Source organism: Sminthopsis crassicaudata, chromosome 3, assembly GCF_048593235.1.
Source record: "Sminthopsis crassicaudata isolate SCR6 chromosome 3, ASM4859323v1, whole genome shotgun sequence".
NCBI classification, from domain to species: domain Eukaryota; kingdom Metazoa; phylum Chordata; class Mammalia; order Dasyuromorphia; family Dasyuridae; genus Sminthopsis; species Sminthopsis crassicaudata.
Genome location: NC_133619.1, coordinates 534,882,559 through 534,907,557, shown reverse-complemented (window position 1 = coordinate 534,907,557; position 24,999 = coordinate 534,882,559).

Genomic DNA, 24,999 nt, shown 5'->3' with positions numbered 1-24,999 from the left:
TTCCATTTTGCCAAAACTAATTCTTTAAGGAGCAATTTTCTTCACACAATTTCTGGGTTTCCTTTTTGATAACTCTAATTCCTTTTCCCATTTTTTCTTCTATCTCTCTTTTAAGATCCTTTTTGAATTTTTCCAAAGAGCCTTGTGAGATGGAGACCAACTTATATCACTCTTCAAGGATTCATCTGAAGATGTTTTGCCTTTATTGTCATCAGGATTACTAGTTCCTATTTGAGACAAGTGATTATACTACCTTTGCACAGTCAGGATGCTGTGGCCGTTAAAGTTATAACTCACCCTGTAGGCAGTGCCTCTGATAACTGGTAAATGCTAGAGGTGATATTTTTGATAAACAGGTGGGGTTTTTCTTTGCCAAGTTCCTTTTATTCATTTTATTCCTTTTAATCTTTCCTTTAAATGCATACCTGAGTTGGGTTAACAATATGTGTAATAGAATACTAGTGTATGGGTATGACTATTTATTTGATTAAGTAGTAGTGGTTGTTCTGAGCTGAGTTTACTTTTATACAAAAAGAATGCTCTCATGGCAAAGGGAAAATGGTCCTAAGGTTCTTTTACAGGTTACAGAGGCTTCAGACTGCTCTGGGGCTGGTGCTGCTGATTTCCTTCTCATGTTGGCTATGTGTGGCCAAGTCCTGAATTATACTGAGGTTCAGGGGCTCATTATCTACCTTCTGTATTTGCATTGGAGATCTCACAACTAGTCTGCTGATCCACTAAATTTTGAACCAGGACAGAGTGGCAAATGCTGCTGCATTTTGGCAAGGATCTTCGCATTAGATTTCCATAGTCGAGGGAAGCCTCTACACTTTGGGTTTCCCTACATTGCACTGGGGTGGGCTGGACCTGGGATGGTTTCTACCCCCTCTTTGTCCCTCTACTGATTGAGGCAGATCTTTCCTTAAGTTCTTACAAAATATCTTCTGTTGGAAATTTATTACACTCCAAATATTTGTCAGTTCTGTCACTCCAAAACCCATAGGAAGGCTGGATTTGGTGTTGATCTGATGGAAGTTAGAAAAAGCTTAGACAAAGACTTGTCTACCCTCCCCCATATCGGCTCTATCCCTAGTATCTAGAATTTTTATTCAGCTGTGGATCCAATCACTGCTTTTGGGGAGTCTAGTAACTTTTTAGGCACAATTTCTTGAACTGTTTATCACACATTTTTGACAGGCACAGCTTTAGTGAGTCCTCTGATGACCTGATTTATTTTATTTGGAGTGAAACAATGTGAATTAGGATGAGCTAATGAGATTTTAATGCCACTGTCATATGTGCCTGTATATACATTTTATTTTCATGTCTGATCATAGCTGATTAATCATTGTGCTGTGATGGCATCAGGTGTGGCAAATACAACAGAGGAAAATGACAACTTTGACCTCCTCCAGAACTTCAGCTCTTCTGAAAACAGTAACAACATTTGGAGATTATGTTTACATTTCCAGGGTATTGAAATGAACAAGAATTGCAATTTCTTAAGAACTAGATAGGACCTCAGAGGTACTGAAGCCAACATATGCTTGTCTCATTTTTCTAATTCCCATTGACAAAGGAAAAAGAAATAGTGTATTTCACATTTAGGCTTCCAGAAACAATTTTATTTAACTAAAATTTGATGTAAGATTAATTCATTGTCAAATAATTTTTGATTTAGTGAGATTTCCAGAATGCCAAAGCTTTCCTATGATGTTCAACCTTCAAATTCTGCTTCAAACAATTTTAGGAAACATAAGAATCTAACTTCTTGTTAACAATTCAACAAATGTTTCTTAAGTGCCTACTACTAGAGGCTGTATTAAACATTAGGAATACAAATAAGAAAAAGAGATGGTCTCTGCTCTCAAGCTTACAATCTAATGAAGGAAGACAATATAGAAAAAGAAGCTAGAGAGGGGATGCGAGATTCTGTGGAGTTGAAGCCAAGAAGAATTTTGCTGATGGAATGAGGTGTTGGTGGAAAATGAAAGGGGAGATCTATGGTTATATGAAAAAATGCTCTAAATCACTATTGATTAGAGAAATACAAATTAAAACAATTCCGAGTTACCATCTCACACCTCTCAGATTGGCTAAGATGACAGGAAAAGATAATAAAAAATATTGGAGGGTGTGGGAAAACTAGCACACTAATGCATTATTGTTGGAGTTGTGAAATGATCCAACCATTCTGGAAAGCAATTTGTAAGTATGCCCATCCAAAGAACTATAAAACTGTGCATTCTCTTTGACCCAGCAATGCCATTACTGAATCTGTATCCCAAGAAAATCATAAAGGAGAAAAAAGGACCCACATGTGCAAAAATATTTGAAGCACCTCTTTTTGTGATAACAAAGAATTGGAAAGTTAGTAGATGTGCATCAATTGAGGAATGGCTGAATAAGTTGTGGTATATGAAGATAATGGAATGTTATTGTTCTATAAAAATTATGAACAAGCCAATTTTAGAAAGGCCAAGAAAGATTTACATACACTGATGAGGAGCTATGTTCACTTCTTTTTTTTCTGTTTTTTCCTCTTTCCCATAATTTTTGCCTGTTGTTCTGATTTTTCTCTCACAGTATGATTCATGAAGCAATGTGTATTAAAATTAATTAATTAAAAAAGAAAAATGCAAAGAAAAAAGAAATGAAAGGCTCTCTAAAAAAATGTACCACATACTTTTAAACTTAATCTGCATTATTAACATTTTTCTATTAAGTTTTCTAGACACTCACCAAACAATAAATCAAGCCCTGATTTAACGTTCATGATTTCTTTATCCTCAAGTCTGGGACATATTCTTCCACGAATTAACATAGAGATTGAGAAAAGTGTGCTTAGTTTAAAGACTACACAGGACAAAACTTAATTCTCAACTCCTGATTAGATTGAAGCCCTTTTCTGTTCTCTCCAATCCTAATAAATTAATCTCTACAGTATTATATACCTCCCAACTGAGCCATGAGGTTTAGAGATCTTGTAGCATCCTAAAGCTATTCTCTCCACCTTAAAGAAGCTATGTTCCCTGAAGATGCCTTTCCTCAGAGTGTCTAATTTGTCATATTTCATTTCCTGACTAGATGCACTCTTCTTATTGATTTCGTACTTCCAATGACATAGGCAATGTTTGGGTGAGAAACAGAGAAAGAGATGGAATATAACTCCCTTAGAACTCACTCCTCTCCACTCTTGTTGCCTGCTGGTTATAAGTTCACACTCTACAAAGTACTCCTGAAGCTGGCAAATAAACATTTTGCTCATTAAATTCACTGGAGTTGGATCTACTTTACTGAGATGTGAGGAATTCCAAAGGTACATAGGAGATGGAATGCGATGTATAGGAAAAAGGTAGCAAGTTGATTCGACTTAAATGGATAGAACAATAGTCAGTCAATATCAACAAACATGTATTAATTGCCTACTTTATCCCTAATAGTATGCTAAATGAGGGGATGAAAAAGAGGGAAAAATTATACTTTCTCTTGAGCTCACAATGTAATAGGAAAAACAACAAATGAATATATACAAACAAGCTCAATACAGGGAAAAACTAAAAGATGGAAGGCACTGGAATTAGGGCAGATTGGAAAAGACTTCCTGTAAAATGTGAGATTTTAGTTGAGATTTAAAGGAAGTCAGGAAAGCCAGTAAGTATAGATGAGTAGGGAGAGTATTCCAGACATGGAGGACAAACAGAGAAAAGCCTGAAACCCAAAAAATGAAATATCTTATTTGTAGAAACACACAAAAGGCTAATATGTACACATAGTACATACATAATGGGGAGTAAGAAGTATAAAGATTGTAAAGATAGTAGGGGAATAGGTTATGAAGGGCTTTGAACACTAAACAGAAGATTTTGTATTTGATCGTAAAGGTAATAGGGAGGCTCTGGAGTTGTCAAACAGAGGGAATGACAGGGTAGGACAGGAAATTTAGGAAAATTACTTTGGTGACTAAATGGAAGATTGAATGGGGTGAGAAGAGAGAGTCAGGCAGACCCACTATTAGGCTATTGCAATTGTTAAGATCCAAGTAGTAACAAATAAATAATACTAGACAGTTAAGTGAAATGTAAATCTGATGAATTTACATTTTATTCTTTGGGGGATAGGGAGCCATTGAAGACATTTGAGTAGTGAATAATATCCTCAGATCTATGCTTTAATGAATTTCAATTTTGGAGCTATTTGACATAATCCAAGAAGTAATGAGATGAATACAGGGAAAGGTTAAATGAGTGAGAGAAGGGGATAGATTTAAAGAAGATAGATATAAAATTGATATGACTTAGCAAATGATCTGATAAGTTGGGTAAAAAATAATGTAAAGTCAAAGAGGGTAAAGAAGTCATGAAACTGAGTATCTGGGAAAATGGTGTTATCAGGCCCTTATCCTTACTAACTAGTGGCTCCAGGTAAGTCCTTTCTACTCTTTGGTAGTTCAGTTTTTTTTTTTTTTTTTTTTTTTGTTTGTTTTCTCTGAGGATGGAGTTAAGTGACTTACCCAGGGTCACACAGCTAGGAAGTGTTAAGTGTCTGAGACCAGATTTGAACTCAGATCCTCCTGAATTTAAGGCTGCTGTTCTATACACTGTGCCACCTAGCTACCCCCAGTTTTTTTATCTATAAAATGAGTTAACCACAACTGTGCAATCTACCTTACAAAATTGTTGTGAGGAAAGTATCATACAAATAAGCAAGTATTTTTTTACTATCATGTTAAATTTAATATATGCTTAAAAAAAACCCAAACTGGGTAGTTATTCATCGTTCTTCATTTATCATTCTTTTTCTATTCTTTGTATATGGAATGTTTGTATTTGTTAAGTTCATAATGGGGAAAAAAATTAAGTAGTAAAAAAATAGTGGCATTATAGAAATTAGAAAATTTGGAGGTTTGATAGATTTTAAGGAAAGATATGTTTAATGTTATATGTGGTGAATTTATTTTGTGTACATAAAATGTGTACCCAGAGGGGGAAAAATGAGATTATTTTGGATGAGGAAAGCATTGGAGCTGAGGAGTAGGAAGAAAGAAGGGATAGACTAAGGAAAGTATCATATGAAAAAGTGATATTTGAGTTGTGTTTTGAGGAGGTAAGGGATTCAAAGGTATTGAGGTTAAAAAAAAAAAAAAAGAATACATTCTACGTATTAGTGGCATCCTGTACAAAGATATAAAGACAGGGGAATGTCAAGTGTGAGGAATAACAAGAAAAGCCAATTCATCAGGACTACTTAGTAGTTGAAAGGGCAAAATGATTAATGTTGGTAAAGTCAGTTGGACACAAGTTGTATAAGACTTTAAATACAAAAACAGATGAATTTATATTTGATTCTATAGAGAATAGATAGCTATTGTGAACAAAGGAATGGCATGCTTTAGGAATATTGCTTTGGCTGGGTATGGGCATGCACTGCTGAAATTCCAGCTACTGGGGAAAATGAGGTTAAGATCTTTTGATCATGGGAGTTATGATATGCCCATAGATCAAGTGAGCAAACTGAGTTCAGAATCAATATGGTGAACATCCAGGAGCAGAAATGTCACCAGATTATAAAAGGAGTAATACCAATTTAGAATAGAAACGGAGCAGGTCAAAGATCTTGAACCCATTAATAGTGGGACTAGGTCCAGAAATAGCCCCTATACCTCCAGCCTGAGCAAGATGGGGAAACCCAGTTTTGAACAAAAAGAACTATTACTTTGGATGAGTTAGAAATTAAGGCAAGGAGGCAATTAAGAGGCAATTGCAATCATCCATTGAGGCAGGAAATAATGAAAGCCTGAACTAGGATGAGGCCCATAGAGAGAAGATGGATGTGAGAGGTATTGTGGAGGAAGCATAAACAGCATTGGTAACTGATTGTGTATAAATAAGAACTAAGAGAGAATTAAGTAAAGGATGATATGAATTTGGGTGATGGGCAAGGATAGTGACACTCGACAAAAAATGTGGTTACAGGTTTTTTGTTTCCCATATTCCTCTTTTAAGTTTCCCAACTGTGAACCTTTAATTGCTCATTCAAACCCTCCATTCCATAGACAGCAGGGGAGGAAGAGAGAGAGAGAGAGAGAGAGAGAGAGAGAGAGAGAGAGAGAGAGAGAGAGAGAGAGAGAGAGGGAGGGAGGGAGGGAGGGAGGGAGGGAGGGAGGGAGGGAGGGAAGGAGGGGGGAGAACATTATGAAATTAGACTAAGTTTGAGCAGAATTATAAAAGTCCTTAATTAACAGAATTAAAAGTTTATATTTTTATCTTTTATGAAGTAAGGGACCACTAAGAAAAAGAGAGAGAGAGAGAGAGAGAGAGAGAGAGAGAGAGAGAGAGAGAGAGAGAGAGAGAGAGAGAGAGAGAGAATCTATAAGGGATAAGCTCATTAGCACGATAAAATTCATGTTCACTTTTCTATCACTTCTGATTAAAATGCCACTTGGGAAGCCCAGACCTTTCGTTGGAAAATGATCCACATCCAAAATAAAAGGTTAAATAGAGAGCCACCATTTCTGACTTGGCAATCAGAACTAAGTTCAATCTGCCTGATCATATTTATGAGGAGCCAAGGGAACAATGATAAGACTCAGAAATGGAATTCTCCTCTTTCAGGAGGTCCCTCTTTTAAGAGACTTGATACCCACCATCAAACAGCTCCAGGAACAGCTAGATTGGATTTTCCTTGCAGGCATGGAGAACAGAAGCTCATAAAAGAATCCTGGGTGATATCAGCAAAGAAAGTGGCTTAGAGATGCCCAGGGAGAAAATAAGGGTGACAAAAGGGTCATGGTTTTAGGACAGGATCTCTTAATCTGGGGTCCATGAATTTGTTGTTGTTTTTTTTTTTCACTTATTTATTTATTTGTTTGTTTATTTATTTGATTTTTTTATAACTGTATGGGAATATGACAGAATTCCTGGTCAATTCTATGTATTTTATGCAACTAAAAATAGTTCAGAGAAGGGGTTGATAGGCTTCACCAGACTGGAAATAGGGATCCATGACACACACAAAAGTTAAATACTTCTAATCTTTATTTCACTCAGTAAAATCTCTGTCTCTGTCCCTGTCTCTCTTTCACTGACATACACACATGTATACACACATATATACATACATATATGTTCATTACACATACATATACATGTACACATTTATACTATATCATGTATCAGGGAACACATAAGCCCAGTGTAAATCATGCCTTTAATGAAATAGAAGCACCATAGCACTCTGAGGATACAATCAAGCAAGCAAGTTTCTCCACTGACTTGAGAGTCCCTTGTTCTATTCTTTCTGCCATTGTTACTACTCTGAGCACCTCCCCTTGCCATTGCTGCTGCTTCTCACTCCTACCATCTCCTGGTCCTTGAGTACATGGAAAGGGGAAAGGTATAGTATATCTTTAGCTTGAAAATTCCAAAAGATCTGTTGTGTTGTGAATTCCTCAGTCAGTCTTACCCACTTACCTAGACCTAGCTAGAAAAGGGAAGTTTCACATTTAAAGTGTTCTTCTGGAGTGGGGGGGGGGGGGGGGAAGCACACAGTTAGATGGTGTAGTGGATAGAGTGCTAGTCCCAGAATCAGCAGGACCTGAGTTCAAATCCCACTTTAGACATTAAACACTTAACACATATTAGCTGTGTGACCTTCGGCAAGTCATTTAACCCTAACTGCCTTGCAAAACAAAACCAATTAAAAAAAATAAACAAATTGCTGTTCTTCCTGGATTTATGCACCTTATATTCTTGTCTACTGAAGTGGAGTTTAAAAATCCCTTTGGGCACCTAAGAAATCCCAATCATTAATGGGTATCTTTAAAACATATCAGAGACTGTATTTAGTGCAAAAGAAGTTGTATGACTATCTTTTCAATCTTCATAATGACACAGATTATCATTCAGGTCATCTTAGTGCATCTAGAAGGCCTGACAGACCTGGCACCATCTATTCCCATGAAGTTGTTCTATATGTGATATATAATGAGGAAAGCACTAGTTCTAGATTTGGAAGACCTGGTTCAAATCCCATCTCTGATGCTTACTCTCTATACTACCTTTGGCGAAACACATAAACTAGATCATTTTTTTTTCCTTGTGTAAAATGAGGGGCTTGGACTATATGGCTCCTGAGGCTCTTTCCTGCTCTGTCTGTATGATTCACTGATCTCCCTACATACGAAATGTATGTGATTATCATCTCTTTTACTTGTGAGCAAGTACCATGCCTTGCTTACCTTTGCATTCTTCAAAGTATTACCATAGAAAAGAGTTGATTGAATGAATGAGCAAATGGGTGAGTGAAATGTTTGTTTTTATTAACAGAATTTATGTAACACTTTAAGATTTGTGAAACATTTGATACACATTATATCACTTGTGCCTTAGGATAATTGAGAGAAGTGGGTATCACACTAATTATCCCCATTGTACGGTTAAGGATGTGAAAGCTCCCAGATGAGTAACCAGTTTTGATCCCATAACCCATACCAAGGGAGTATGTGAACTCAAGATTTCCTGACTCCGAGATCACCAAGTTGTTGTTGCTCATATATTTCTACAAATATATGTAATACAATATGAAGTATTTGGAATAGCTAATATTTGGCATGAGTTTTGTGTGAGAGATAAGGATGGCACTTGTGATTTCATTCATACAGGGAAACTCCACTTGAAGAAACTCCCTCTACCAATGGAAATTGGTGACTATTTTGTAACTTAGTTTACTAAAGCGTTTCTTGGAGTCCTATAACTTAAGTGTAGGGTCAGATAGTGGTGAGACCTGAACCCAGTTTTGAAGCTGTCTCTCTATTTACAAGTGAAAAATAGATTTGTAAGAAATTGGATTCTTCCTCACTGGAAGTCTTCAAGTAGAAGATGAATAAAACTTCATTATGGTATAGTGGGTACTCTTTTTCAGGTATGGTTTGGACTATCTGATTGGCTGAGATATCTTTCAAATCTGAAATTCTGTTAATCACACAGGTATCTGAATGAATGACTTCTAAGATTCTTCTAATCTAACATTCTAAAATTCTGTGGTCTCATAAATGAAATATACAATTACAGAGGCATATTCCTAAAAATTAAGACTTGTAGATGAGAATTTGGGGGGTAACTAGATGGTACAGTAGGTAGAAAACTGGCCTTGGAGTCAGGAAGACTTGAGTTCAAATCCAACCTCTTCAGCACATCACACTTATTAGCTATATGACTCTGGGCAAGTCACTTAACCCCAATTGCCTTGTCAAAAAAAAGAAAGAAAGAAAAAAGGAAAAAAAATAGAAAAATTGATTATGATCTAAGAATATATTTTTCCATTAAGAGGAAACATATGGAAACGATAGTAGAATATAAATTCCCTGAGGAAAGATAGAGACTATATGCTTTTTATTTATATTCCTAACTTTTAGCATAGTAAAAGGCACAAATATAATATTTAATAAATGCTTGTTGACAAATTGAAGTCAAGAATGATTTTATATGGAGATCCTTTACACAAACTTTTTCCGGAATAATTTTCCAGTATCTATATAGGTCAGTCTGTATGGTATATTGTAGGATTTCCACCAGTTTACTGAATGGCATCTGAATATACTTCTTAACATTTCTGTTAAGTAAGAGTAATGACAAACAGTACATATCCCCAGGATATATTATTTAGATCAATGAAAAGGTGCTTAAAAAACCATGAACTCCTCAGAAGAAAAGTGTCAGATTCTCCTTTACCAAATGTATGGAAGAAATGTTTTCACAGTCACCTTTGGGGCAGAGGAAAACCAAGCATTCTCTCAGCAGCAGACACACTGTGCTACTCACTTTTGCTTGGTAAAAATATCTGCCTTCTGATACAGCATTTGCCTAAGCTCTAAGGCAAGGGGCCTCTCGAATGCTCTGATGTGGAAAATCAATCTTGATTCCCAGAAGACAGAGCAACTGTTACCGAAGGTCACAGAACGATAGCAGTTGCTTTCCTGTAATAGCATCTAGAAAAACGGTTTCTGTCAGCCCTAACGGATTTATGACTCTGCCCAGCTTATAGCTCCTCCCTGCAAATACCCAGAAGGAGAAAGAAAGGTGCTCAAACTATTCCAGATGTTCATTGTCTATGAGGGAAAAGGCAGACTGAGTGATAGGTTATTACTTTAGTCTTTTCAACATTTGCTGGCATTTCAACTCTATTTCATTTCAAATGATTTCAATTTTCTCAACCTTATTTTATAAATGTGTAGCCCCTCCAACAAACAAGTAAAAATAGGAATGTTCATTTTTAGCACTGACAAAAAAAAAAAAGATTATAACAATAATTTGAGTTATGGTGTTCTAATTTCCTCATGCCTCTGAGTCTCATACCAATTTTATCATCTCTTTGTCAATGGCATCATCATTCTCCCAATCATTAACTTTAGAAATCTTAGAATCTCTGATTAATTCAATTAAATGGGACAATCAAGAGGAATAATTGCTATTCCCCAGTATATACAGCTGCATCTCCCACCTTCATGCCTCTACATATGCTGACCTCATGCATGAAATACTCTCCCCCTTCACCTCTGTCTCTTGAGGGGAATGTATAAGTTCCTTGAAAGCATAGACTGTCATACTTTTGTGTTTATATCCCCAGTGCCTCATATAGTTTCTGTCACACAGTAAGTACTGGAAATTGTGTTTTGATGGAATTCAATAGACATTTGTTGAAGCCTGAAGTGCAAGGCACAGAGGTAAGTGACTAATCTTTTCCCTCAATTCCCTTTATCCCATTAGTTGCTAAGACTAGGTCATTATTCTTTCAAACTATATCTTATACCTGTTCTTTCTTCTGCATTCTCATTGCTATTACCTTAGTACAGATTCTTATCAATCCATACTTGTATTAAAATAATCTTCCCAAAATATTACTTCTATTTTGAATTGTTCTTCACCACCACTTCTGGTTCAACAAAGTTAATCTGATTACTATCCACTGCATCTAATCTTTTTTCAATCTCCAATTTTCTCCCTATTCATTTCTGTGAACCCTTGTCTATCACCTCCTTTAAGACCCATTTCAAGGGTCATAATTAGCCTATATTTATTGCTGGTCTCCATTCTACTTCATTCTGATTTTCTTTTGCATTTATGTGTGTGTGTGTGTGTGTGTGTATACATGCACATACGTATATAGTCTTCCTGGATCAAGATAGCATTATGTCCTTTTCTCCAGGGAGTCATGATTCCTTCCTTCCAGGAATTTTCATAGTACTTTTTACTCTTTATATATGTTTCTGCATTATCAATATTTATAGGCTTTTCTTCCCTATCAGAGTATAGGTTCCATGTGGAAACTGCAGGTATTGTGTTTTATTCATTTTCTGTATTCCCCAAAGTTTTTCACAAAACCTTAAACATTATAAATACTTTATAATCCTTTACTGATTATTTGTCATTTGTAATGTTTATTTAATTTTATGGCAAAAAAATATCTGGAGATGTGCTATATCCATAGTGAAATCTTTAAGTATGAAGATGATTCTAAATGGATCAGGGAAAAAAATACCTAAGAGTGAATCTCCAAGAAGTTCTTGCCATGGTAGAAAAGTTGCAATTGAGATTTGATATAACCAAAAGAAAAGTCATGCCCGTTGAGAAAAATAGCCAAGTGACATTCATAGGAAGATTGACTCTAAGCCATCATATAGTCTCAGAGTTGAAAGGGAGCTCAGAAATTATCCTTTCTAGTTTGTAACTAAATAGGGATATAATATCCCACAATATGGGATAGAACCCTGAAAATTGGTCATATAAATTCTACTTGAAGAGCTCCATGGAGCAGTAAGCCCCTACTTGCTAAGACAGGATCTATTCCTTGGTTAATTAAAACCTAGGAAGTGATAAAGAACATATGCAAACACATTTCTGAAACTTAATGATGAGAGCCTACTTACCACATTAAGGTAAAGCTTATTCATCCCAATACTATCTAGTATTTTTAGCAGAAAAGGCCAATGGAATTTGTAAAAATCCTTATAAACATCTATTGTTATAATAATACACACTTTTATCACTTTATTATTAATTTGGTATATTTATAGTTTTCTTTATGTTGAACCAACCCTATAGAGCCAATCTAATCATTTTACATAATTTTAAAAATATCTTGTAACTTCTTTCCTAATATTTTAATTTTTTACACCAGTTTTTAAAAGGATATCAGTGTATAGTTTTCTTCCACAGCTTTGATTCTCATTTATTTAGGTATTAAAACAATATTTGTTTCATAGACAAAGTTTAAAAGGGTTTCATCTTTTCATGTTTTTCAAAAATAATTTATGTAATATTTAATTAATTGTTTTTTAAAGTTTTGATAGAATTAACTTGTAAATCAATATGATCTTGAGGATTTTTCCTTTGGAATTTTGTTTATGGACTTATGGCTTAATCATAAAATATTTAAATCAATCTATCAAAGCATCCTAAACAAATACATGACATAATCTAAGAATCCTCCCTAAGAAAATAAAAGTCATATTGGTTAATTGGAGGAATAGTGAGTACTTTTGACTGCTATACCAACATAATAAAATTGACAATAACATCAAAATTAATTTATAGATTTAGTGCTCTGCCACTCAATCTACCAACTAGATACTTTACAGAACATGATATAATAACAATTTGTTAGGTGAGGCAAAAGGTTAGACTATCAAAGGAAATAACAAAAAAGACAGGAATGAAGAGATATTAGATTTTCTAACTTCAAACTATATTATGAAATAATCATCAAAACTATTCATCATTAATTTATAAATAGAAAGGTAGATCAGTGACACACTAGAAAAGGAAGAATTTTAAATAATTAAATAATTGGAATCAAAGGATTGCATATGGAAAGCTAGAAGGATATTAGCAGATATCTGGAAGGGATGTTTAGCCTCTCATTTTACCAATGAAAATGAAGCCCAGATATATTAGGTGACTTGTCCAGGACTATGTAGCAAGTGACTTATGAGATAGCATTTGACCCCAAGTTCTTCCTAACTATGAGTATAGTATCATCTGTATATCTTCTTGAATAAATCAAACCATTGTGTGAAAGATTTGGTCATGTCCTAAGAAAGTTATCAAAGGAAAGCATTATCTCAGGACCCCCTCAAAAACCACCACTACCACAACCAACAACTGTGCAAAGGGCTATATTCAAGAAGGTTAGGACAAACATGGCCTTCTACCATGAGAAACAAGGTAAGATTGAGCTGTGATGGAGATGGGAAATAACAATAAGGATGATGACCTCTCCCAGTATCCCTGCATCATAGAGCTAAAGATTTAGGCAAGGGACATCCTCAGAAAAGGCCATCTCTTTCCCCATATGCTGTTCTTAGTCCTTATCCACCCACACTTACTTTCTTTTTCCAAATGTTTCTAGTAAACTGAATTTTCCTTCAACTATAAAAAGATCACAATATACACACACATAAATGTAAAGTTATGCAGAAAACCCAATTTCCTCCTAAATATTAGGAATTTTTCTGATGATTTATTACTATTGTGGGGCAGCTAAGTGATACAGTGGATAGAGTGCTGAGTCCAGAGTCCAGAAGATTCTTTCCTGACTTCAAATCTGGCCTCAGATACTTAGTATCTGTATAGTATATAGTAAGTCTAGTAAGTAAGTCTAGTATAGGATCTGTGACCCTGGGTGAGCCACTTAACTGTTTGCTCCATCTGTAATATAAGATAGAGAAGAAAATGGCAAACTATTCCAGTATCTTTGCCAAGAAAACTCCAAGTGGAGTCATGAAAACGTGGGGACATGATTGAATAACAAACACTATTGTCACCAAACTCATATTTTTAAAAAATCTAAAATAGACTCCTTAAAACTAAAAAGAAAGGATCACATGGACTTTAGGGATCATTGCATTACCTTTCCCCTCTTTAAAAGAAGCTAATTATTGTAACAGGGTAGCACACTAGTTAAGAACTGATTGCAATAGTCCCAGCGTGACAAAATGAGAGCTCACATTAAGGTGGCTACATGAGCAGTAAGGATAATGGAAGGAAAAGCAATCACCAGGATATTCTACAAATAGAATTAACAAAATTTAGCAATAAGAAGGGTGATCAACAGGAAAGAGTCAGAAGTTTCAAGCCTAGTAATAGAGAGTTCTTGGTGGGCCCATAAACAAAATCAAAGAAGCCAGGAGAAGATGCTTCTTGAGAAAGATGCTGTCCTTGCTTCAGGACATGTTGAGGATAAGGTAGATGCTGATGAGAAGAATATACAGAGTTCTTCATTGTGTCCAGAAGGATGCATGTGAGGAGACTAGGAAAGATTTGCAATAATTCAATATGAGCAATACAGAGTAACTTGAGAGTTAAGGAAATAATTATGCTTTTAAAGTCAGAAGGTTTTTGTTTTAATACTACAGGTGTTTACTAAAGACAGTGTTAAACAACAATAACCTCCTAAATACCAAAAGTTCCACATCTTGATCCTAAAGTTAACCATAAATTCTTCAAAAATGAAAGCCTAATACCCCATAGCATTATAAAGAATGGTTTGTCATCTCTGTTTTCTTTGCAGTTAGCAGCAAAATTTGCCAGTTTCATCCATATTACTTTTTCTGGTTTGGCACCTTTCACTGTCATCTGCCATAGGGACTGTGTGCTGTAGAATAGAATTTACAGTTTTATGACTGCAGTTCTCTCCTCCTCACCCCCCTCCAGGTAACTCTAGTGACTCTAGGCAGATTCATAGGTTGCCTATCACCTGCAGGGTTGAGCAGCTGGAAATGAATTGGCTTAAAATCCTGGCTTTTATTCACCAAAATGCTGCTCATATTCCATCCCTCTGCCTTTAGAGCAAACATTAGGAGAATACAAATAGTTGACAGCACACTTACATATTGCAGTCTTTCAACAGAGCTTTCAAAGCAAAAATTTCCACTTCACAAGTCCAGGAAGCAGCACAGTGTGAAGCCTGGAGTTCTCATTTGCATGTCAATACCAAGAAAGCTTCCTCTCTTCCCCACACCCCACAGTTTTTTTCTGAACTGTACTGGTTGAGGCAGCACAAAGTGAAAAGCTTAGATGTTCCTGTGACTTTCCTGTTTCCTCTGAAACTTTCCTTGCTGAGTTCTGGGATTTAGAGATAGAAGAAACCTTAAAGACCACTTTCATTTTATAGAGACCAAAAGGGGAAATTATTTGTCAAAGCCAAACAGTCAAGTTGCAAAAATAAAAGTTGAACCCAGCATCCTTTCCATTGCATTACATTGGTGATTGAAAAGTGGAAGTATGTGCTTAGTCCTAAATTTTATTTGTAGTTGCTTCCCCAATAGAAACCCCCTCCCAATATTCCCCTGCCATCTTCCAGGTGTAACTTCCAGGTTACAAGTATTATTTTCACCAAGTAACTTGGAGTCAGAAGATGCTAAATTCAATTTTTCCTTCATCTCTCACTATCTTTGTGATGACTAGCAAGCTAATCAATCTCTCTTGAGCTACAAGTTAACTCCCTAAAACTTACTTATCTTCTACGTTAGGCAAGGTGCAATTTGGGGTAATGGAGGATTGAATTCCTAAATTGGAGTCCCACCTTGAGGACTCAACACTGAAAATGCTGCATTTGTTTTTAGGAACATAATAAAATATTACTGAATCACGAAGACTTGTAACAACATAATGCAGCGAGACAAAAACAAAGATAAAATATACACAGTGACTTCTTTTAAACAAATGGAAAACCACTAAAGTGTAACATTTCATGTCTGTCAGGAGCAATCACTCTTTTATGTTATTTTGCTAAACTGTTTTCACAAATTGCACTTTGGGTGAAACTAATTGTGAGTTGTCTCTGAGTGCATATGGTGTCAAAACAAATTTACCAAGTTTTTTAAAGCCCTGTAGCATTTCTTCTTTCTGAGAGTTAGTCAGTCAATAAACATTCCCTAAGTCTATGTGTCAGGCACTATACTAAGCTCTGGGGATGCAACAACAAAAGACAATTCCTGTCCTCAAGAAATTCATAGTCTAATAAGAGAAACAACAACAAAAATTATATATATGTATACATATATATGTATACATATATATAACACATACATACATGTGTATGCATGTATATGTATATATGCAAAATTAGGGTATAATTAATAGAGGGAAGGAAATAGAATTTAAAAAGGTTGGGAAAAAATTCCTGTAGAAAACTGGATTTTATTTGAAACTTAAAGGAACTCAGGAAAGCCATTAGACAGAGATGAGCAGCGAGAAAATTCCAAACATAAGGGATATGTTGAGTTTAAGATCATCTAATTGGAGATGTCTGAAAGGCAGGTAGAGATGTGAACTTAGAGGTCAATATAGATGCTAGGACAAGATAGGTAGAGTTAAGAATTTTCATTATTGTTATGGTAAATAAATCCAGGAGAGCTAATGAGATCACCAAGTAAATTAGTGTATATATATATATGTATGTTTATTTATTTTTTTCTGAGGCTGGGGTTAAGTGACTTGCCCAGGGTCACACAGCTAGGAAGTGTTAAGTGTCTGAGATCAGATTTGAACTCTGGTCCTCCTGAATTCAAGGCTGGTGCTCTATCTACTTCGCCACCTAGCTGCCCCAGTATATATTTCAGTTAGAGTTATTGTGTTAAATGGTTTTGTTTAACAGGTTTGTTTGTTTGTTTGTTTTTCCACACAGAGGAGTATTCTAGTTAGTGGTGGTATTATATCATGAAGTCCCTATGATATAAAAATCAAAGGACATCACAAAATTTTTTTTTAAAATGTGTGTGTGTGTGAGATTGTGTATATGTGAGTGTGAGAGAAGAATCATAGAATCTCAGTGTTGAAAATCCTTCTTGTGACTGTTTTCTATTCAAAAGTTGTTTCACCACTCCAGTGCATCTATGGAACAAGTATCCCTTCTATGTAATACCTGGCAAATGGTAATCCAGTTTTTTTAATGACCTCCAGTGAGGGTGGCACATGACTTCCTAAGACAGTTCATTCTACTTTTCTGCTACTCTCTCTTTTTAAAAAAAATATTTTATTCTAAACCTAAGAAATTAAAAAAAAACATTTCCATAATAAAATAGAATAGGAAAAATGGATGATTGTATATGAAACTGCAAATCAATTATGTATAACTTGCTATTCCTTTTAAATATATAATAACACGATTATGTATATTTTTCCCTTTCCCCCACTATCATTAGACACAAATATGTTTATACATATGAGATCATTCTATGTATACTTCTATTTGTCAGTCCTTTCACTGAATACAAACATCTTTTCGTATATCATTTATAATCATTTTGAGTATTTATAATAATTATTTAAAGTTGTTCTTAAAGCAATTATATGCAACATTTTCTTGGTTCTGCTCATTTTGCTTCTTATTATTTTGTGTGTCTATGGTTTTCTAAGATCATCAAGTTCATCATTTCTTGTCACACAATAGTATTCCATCACAATCATATATCACAATTTGTTCAGCCCTTCTCCAATTGATGGGCATCCCTGCAATTCCAGTTCTTTGCCACTATAGAAAGAGCTTCTATAAATATTTTAGAACAAAGCTTCTTTCCTTTTTCTCTAATCTTTTGGGAAATAGACCTATTAGTTGCATTGCTCAGTCAAAGGGCATAGTCACTTTCATAACTCTTTTGGCATAATTTCAGATTGCTCTCCAAAATGATTTGATTAGTTCCGAGTTCTAGCAACAGTAAATTAATATCCCAATTTTTCCACATCCCTCTAGCATTTATCATTTCCCCCTTCAACCATTTTAGCCACTCTGATAGGTGTAAAATAATATCTCAAGGTTGTTTTAATTTACATTTCTCTAATCAATAATGATTTAGAGTATTTTTCATTAGACTATAAATTGTTTTGATTTCTGTATTGGAACACTGCCTGTTTATATCCTTTGACTATTTATCAATTGGGGAATGACTTGTATTCTCATAGATTTGACAAAGTTATTTATTTGAGATTTGAAATCTTTATCTGAGCACTGTCTACAATCCCCCTCACCCTATTTTTTGCTTTCCTTCTGGTCTTGGTTACATTTGCTATGTTTATTTTTATTCAAATCCTTTTTATTTTAATGTAATTGAAATTGTTTATGCACAAATTATTCAGCTATCCATCAGACAGGTAATATATCTCATGTTCTTCAAATTTTCTTATATTATCTCTCTATATAGGTCATGTAATCATTTTGTTCTTATCTTGATAAAAGGTGTAAAATGTTCCATGCTCAATTTCTGCCAGACTAATTTCCAGTTTTCCAAAAATTAAACCAAATAATGAATTCTTTTCATCAAAACTTAATCTTTATTCACTCTCAGTGGAAGAGCTTCTTCACTCTGCATAGTCTGATATATTCTCTTGTGGATATTTTGCATCAATTTGGATAAATAGTTTTCTTTGCTGTTTCCTACATGTGTTCATTGTAGAATTGGCATTTAGTGGGAAAGGGTCAGGCCTTAGTTATAAAACTTAATGTCCTTCCTTTCACTGTTAAGAAAGAGCAATCAGGAAATTTAATTTTAGATGTGAAAAATTATATATCCTAGACTAACAAACGATATTTAAGAATCAGAGATATACAGTCCAAGTCTAATAGCCCATCTTTCTGAGGAGAGCAGAATGACCAGCTGCTCTTGGAGCAGCTTAGAGTCCTTGGAGAAGGGTCTAGGGATAAGATGCTAGAGATCAATATTACTTGCCTCTTTTCAAGGCACGCATTAAGACAGCTTAACCACTAAAAGAAGTGTAAGGATGGGGACTGTTTTGGGGGAATCCTTGATTAAATGACTGGTGTCCTTTTCTTTTCCAATTCAAAGCATATACAGATATCCTGACTATTTCTTGTCAGCTTACTGGTGATGATGAAAAGCTTTTTGATTGGTTGCTGAGATGGAAATGAGTATGCATATAATTGATTAGTAAAAATCAATAGTTGTTCTTTCCCTAGTAACTTTTAAAGGAAGAGGAAATTATATTTCTCTCTCCCTTTGCACTTTTTCAGAGAATTTTGCTTTGATATTTGCTCTTGTTACAATTTTAATAAACTGAACAGTTAAGAATTTGAGCAATTCTTAACTGGCAAGGATATAATGAAAAAAAATGTGTGCGCATATATAGATATATGTAATGTATGTTATATATGTAACATACCACAAATGTGTGTATATATGCACATATAGATATGGTTATAATTGTATATATAGACAGCTATATTTATATATACACATATGCAATATGTATATTAACTAATAACAATACTAGATTTTATATCTTTATCAGTTTTATGTATTATTCTTGGAACTAATATAGTTATAAATAATGTACAAGATCTGAATCACACACACATGCATATACCTATACATGTATATATATATATATATATATATATATATATGTATATATACATATATATATGTATGTATATCATCTGTTTCAGTTCTTGTTATTCTATTCTGTTTTGCAAATTCTGAGAGTAATGCATAAAGCTGGGGTATATGAAAAATTGGTATTGCTCTTAGGTAATATTGTATTGGGTTTATACAGCTAAGTGGCACAAAGAATAGAGTATTACATCTAGAGTCAGGAAGTGATTGAATTTAGATCTCTTCTCAGTTACTGTGTTACCCTAGGCAAGTCATACTGGGTTAATGTTTCAGTTTCCTCAGTACCAAAATGGGAATAATAATAGTACCTGCCTTCCAAATCTGATCACATGAGATGATATTTGTAAAATATTTAGTACTGAGTTATATAGTAGGTGCTTAATAATTACTTGTTTCCATTTTTCTCAGAGGACTCATTATTTGGGCTTTATGAGAATGTGGGATACAAGAATCCCTGTTGTTCACCAAGTGTTCAAGTCTTGATTGCTTTTCATAGTTTTCTAAGATCCTCGGGGAATCTTCTATTCTCTGTCTTGGTGATAAAGTATGGGCTTTGGGCAGACCCCAAATTGAAAGCTCTGGCTTTTTCTGTGTTGTTGTTATAACTACTCCTATCAGTATTATAATTTCCAGCAGCAATCCAAAATGCCTGTGGGAAATTGCACAGCCTTTTTAATAACCCTAATCTTCTCCCTGAAACAAAGGCTCAACTTTTTAGTATCAATATTGGTCTGGTGACATAATGTGGTTGTGAGCCATATAATACCACAGTTCCTAAAGAATTAAAATCGCAGGTCATCCAAAGGACAATGGGATAATGGTTGATAATAAGTAGATGGCACATACTACCAATTAAGAAATGTGGGAGATGAGTGTACTCAAGAAAATTATCAGAGAGATGTATAGACAGAAAAGGAAATGCACAATGTAAAGGGGTAATTACCAGATTGCCATCACACCTCACTATATTCACATACTATCAATAGATCCAAACACTGTTTCCTAACCTACAATCTATGGGATATGTTAGGGGGACCATAAACTTGTACTGAGAAAAAATATTACTTCACTTTCACTAACCTCTAAGTGATACCATAAGCTTCAACCAGAATGCCAAAGTGCATGATGAGTCCTGAAAAAAAAAAAAAAAGTTAAGAAATATGATTTTACAACAAGAATCTGCAAACTACAATCAATGGGCCAAATGTGATCCAATGCTTGTTTTTGTGTGACCCAACTCAATAGTTTTTTTTTCTATTTTCAAAGAAGGTTTCATTGTATTTTAAATTTTTAAAAAAATATTTAGCTTACAGGAAGTACAAAAGTACTTGGCTGGCTATATTTGGCTCTTGGACAAGAGTTTTCCAACTCCTGATCTAGGACAGGGTTTCTTAAACTTTTTCCACTTGTAACCCCTTTTCACCCAAGAAATTTTAATGCAATTTTATACATGCCATTTTTGTATGCATGCTTTGCAAATTTTACATAGATATATAAAATAGGTAAACAAACCAAGCAATTGTTGATAATAAATCATAATTTTGTAACCTCCACATTCAGTTATATAATCCCATTTGAAGTCCACACAGTTTAAGAACTGATCCACAATTGAAGAAGCTTTGATCTAAGGGAAGACCTAAGAATTTTGTTTAGTCCCTGTGGATGATTTATGGATTGGCATAGATGAGAGTATTGTGGGTAGGCAGAAAGAAATGAGTTATAACCTGCATCTTTAGAAACAATATCCACGTAAGTGTGGGGGAAAAGATCTGGGAAAAGGCAGTTTACTAGATTGTAATTTCCATGTTTCCACTGTGATGAGTACTGATGAGAATTTAGACCAGTGACTAGATATAGTAGACACTTAATAAATACTTTTTTTTGTTTGTTTTTGTTTGTTTGTTTGTTTTTTGAGGCTGGGGTTAAATGACTTGCCTAGGGTCACATAGCTAGAAAGTGTTAAGTGTCTGAGATCAGATTTGAACTCAGGTCCTCCTGAATTCAGGGCTGATGTTATACCACTGCGCCACCTAGCTGCCCCCAATAAATACTTATTGAGTGGATTTTTTTCTAACTTAAAATATGTTACTTGATCATATAATTGGGTAATCAGGCATCATACATACTCATATCATCTAAAATAAATCCCACCCATGTGAGAGATGCCAAGGACTTTTTTTGTTAGAAAAGATAATTCTGTATTATATTAACATGTGGGTAGAAATAACCTGTTTCCATTGGCTGTATAATTAGAAAAGGCTTCATATTTAAAACTACCAGATGGTAATATTCCAGGACAATATCCCTTTCTTTCTAGCAATGTCGAGGAGAGTAAAGGGACTATTTGCTCATAGCATAGGCTCTATGAACAAAGTTGGGAGGGAGCTAAAGTCTTTCCTCCTTCTGCTTGTAGGCATTGTGGTCCAGAGAAAGGGACTTGGGATTCTGGTGTTTTTTGTTATCTTTTTCATTCTAAATGCAGTAGGTGGATTCCAGAGACCTAGACTTGGGAATTCAAGTGATGCTGACCTTAGAGGCAGAATTTCAAGTTGGATTTTGCTACTAACCCAGCAAGAAGCCCTGAGAATTCAGAATCAAGCATCGAGAATCCAATGTCTTTAGATTTGAAAATTGGTGGGACCATGCAATCTATATTGGAACTGAATTAAACTATGACCCTCATCCTAATTCAGGAGAGACAATAACCTTATGCCTTTCCTCTCCTTAAAGGTTGGAGTGACATAAAGGAAGATTATACTCACTAGATTGTTGGGAAGATATTTGTATGTTGTTCCTGCTATATTTTTGGAGTAAATATTTCTTAGCAAAAATTACTCTAATTGTTAAATGATAAAATGAAACTGGATGCAGAGAACTTCTAAAACTGAGGGAATATCATTAATGGGGGCTTGAGCCAATGACAGAGAGAATAGATACTCAAATCTCCTTAAGGGCACTAAAGAATCTTGAGGGAAGGTTGAAATGTAGCCATTTGGGCCTTCAGGCAGTAAGGTAGTCACAAGTTACAATTGTGTTGACACCTCTCTTTTGGCCTCTGCTATTCCTTTCACCAGATAGTCTATTTGCCAACCCCAGGAATTTTCACTGGCTGTGAATTTTTCAGGATAGATTTCTTCAAGCCTCAGATAACATTCCACATTCTTCAGGAAGCCTTTCCCAAACCCCCTCAACTTTAATACCTTTACTATAAGGTATTACTTCCAAATTATTCTGCATATAGTTTGTATTTAATCCCACTCCCCTCCATACATTATTTTCATCCTGTACAGAATTGTTTACATGTTGCCTCCCTTATTAGACTATGAGATTCTTGAGAGCAGGAGTTGACTTTTGTCTGTGTTTCATACATGTTTATTGAATTGACTGAAAAGTTTGCACATAATATAATTACCAAAAAATTAAAAATGACAAATTGATAGAGAGGATAAACAAGTACACTATTAATTACATACTAAATTGTTTCTGGGGCATTGGCCACCCCAAAAAAAGCCTATATATAGTATAATGATGATGATGATGATGATGATGATAATAACAACTAGCATTTAAATGGAACTTCAAGGTATTCAAAGCACTTTACATATATTATCTCATGTGACCCTTATCACAAACTTGGGAGACAGGTGATGTCATTCCTAATTTCAAGATGAGGAGATCAGATAGAAGTTAACTGAGTTGTTCAGGGTCACATAGCTAGAATGTGAGGTGGGATTTGATTCCAGTTTCTTCCATTCATCTCCATCAGTCCTAATTTTCATAAGATTTTTTTCTCTCCTGAAAATCTAGTGTACTATAAATTAATCCCTCCTCTACTAGTGTCTTCCCAACATATGCCAACAAAGAGGTAGTATTTAATTCTTTGGAAGAATAATTTCATCAAATCTTCTGGGATAAGTGAAGGGCAGCAGGTCATTCATCTTTGCAATGAGCAAAGATGACCAGATTATGTCCACAAAGATCATCTCTCTTGCTCTTTAGTATATAAATATTTCCACAAAGCATTAATATCCTAGGAAAGACATTCATGAGATCATAGATTTAGAACTGGAAAGAAAATTAGAGGCCATTTGGCCCACCCACTTCATTTTACAATGAGGAAGTGGAGGTTAAATAATTTATGCAAGGTCGCAGTGCTAGTGAGTTTTGGGGACAAGATTTTAAAATTAGGTATTCCTCATTCTAATTCCAGTTCTCTCTCCACAACTGGATTTAAAAAAAAAAATTCCAGTTGGGATAAATCAATATTCTGGAGGCTTCAATGTTATCTAATCCCTTGACATTTATGGTGGTTACTAACTCAAGGGGAAATCCATCTAAATCCTGCAAAGATGGTTTCTACTTTGAGAAACTATATTCACCTTTCTCCCATCATTTCAATATGTCATAGTACCTCTGGTAATCCAATCTGGCCAACTAGATATAGATTATTCTCATGACTATATTGTTCTCTGCTTGCCCAGGAAGTAGGATGGGCTCATTCCAGGCTAGCCCTTCCTTCAAAAATCTGCTTTCTATATGTTTGGGTGTCATCCTTTATGGGAAAGGCACCCTTATAATCTTCTCTAAAAAAAACTGTAGCTAATATAGCTTTACATTGTCTTAGAGGATAAACAGGACTTTGCTTCCCAAAGTCCGTTAAATAAGATTTGTTTCATAACTGGGTGAGAGACAGGGGAGTAAGCAAGATATGCTTTGAAGTTTAATCCTCATTATTATAATTTTCTCAATTACTTCTTAAGGCTACAATTATTAACCAAATCATAAAACAAGCTCTGAGTTCTATCATTGGCTGATTTTGTGGTCTAAATTCTAACACTGAAAATTTTAACAGTTGGATCTGGCCATCCAGTTAGAGCTTGTTCCAGCAGACCCCTTGTTTTAGGCAGGGGTGGGGACCTTTCTTTCTGCCAAGGCCATTTGAATATTTATAACATCATTTGTCAGCCATACAAAATTATCAACTTCTAAAACTCAAGTAGTGGGGAGGCTGTTGTGCCTAGCTTTTAGCTCATCATCTCCTGTGGCTGCCTTAGTAAGTGATTTTGTGGGTCTCATATAGCCCACACCCCTGCTTTAGGGATATCAATTTGCCAGGTATGAGAAGGAGGGGTTGAAGAGAAAAGAGCCTGAAACTGTAGACCAATTCGAAGGGCATTGTAGCATCACTCTTTCTCTGCATGTGCTTCTATATTATAAGCTCAGACTTGAAATATTGATAGTGTGCCACGTCATGAATGAGTCTTGTAGAAGAATACATAGGAGCACAGATCAGGATGACATGGTGACCCAGTTATTACAAACCCCAAGAACCTAACATGACCCCTCACTCCTCCACTTGATCACACAGTGCACCTTTTATCTTGGAAAAAAGGAACAATTTTTGATAACTGTACATTAGTGTTCAACACAATACTATGTTCACCTAAATACCTTTTTTGCTCTAATCTAGGGATGGCTGGTATTACAAAGCATTGAGTTCCTTGCCAGAGGAGCTAAATTTGAATCCTACTTCTGCCCCATCTATGTTACTGAAGTAAATCACTTAACTTTTTCAGATCCCAATTTTCTCA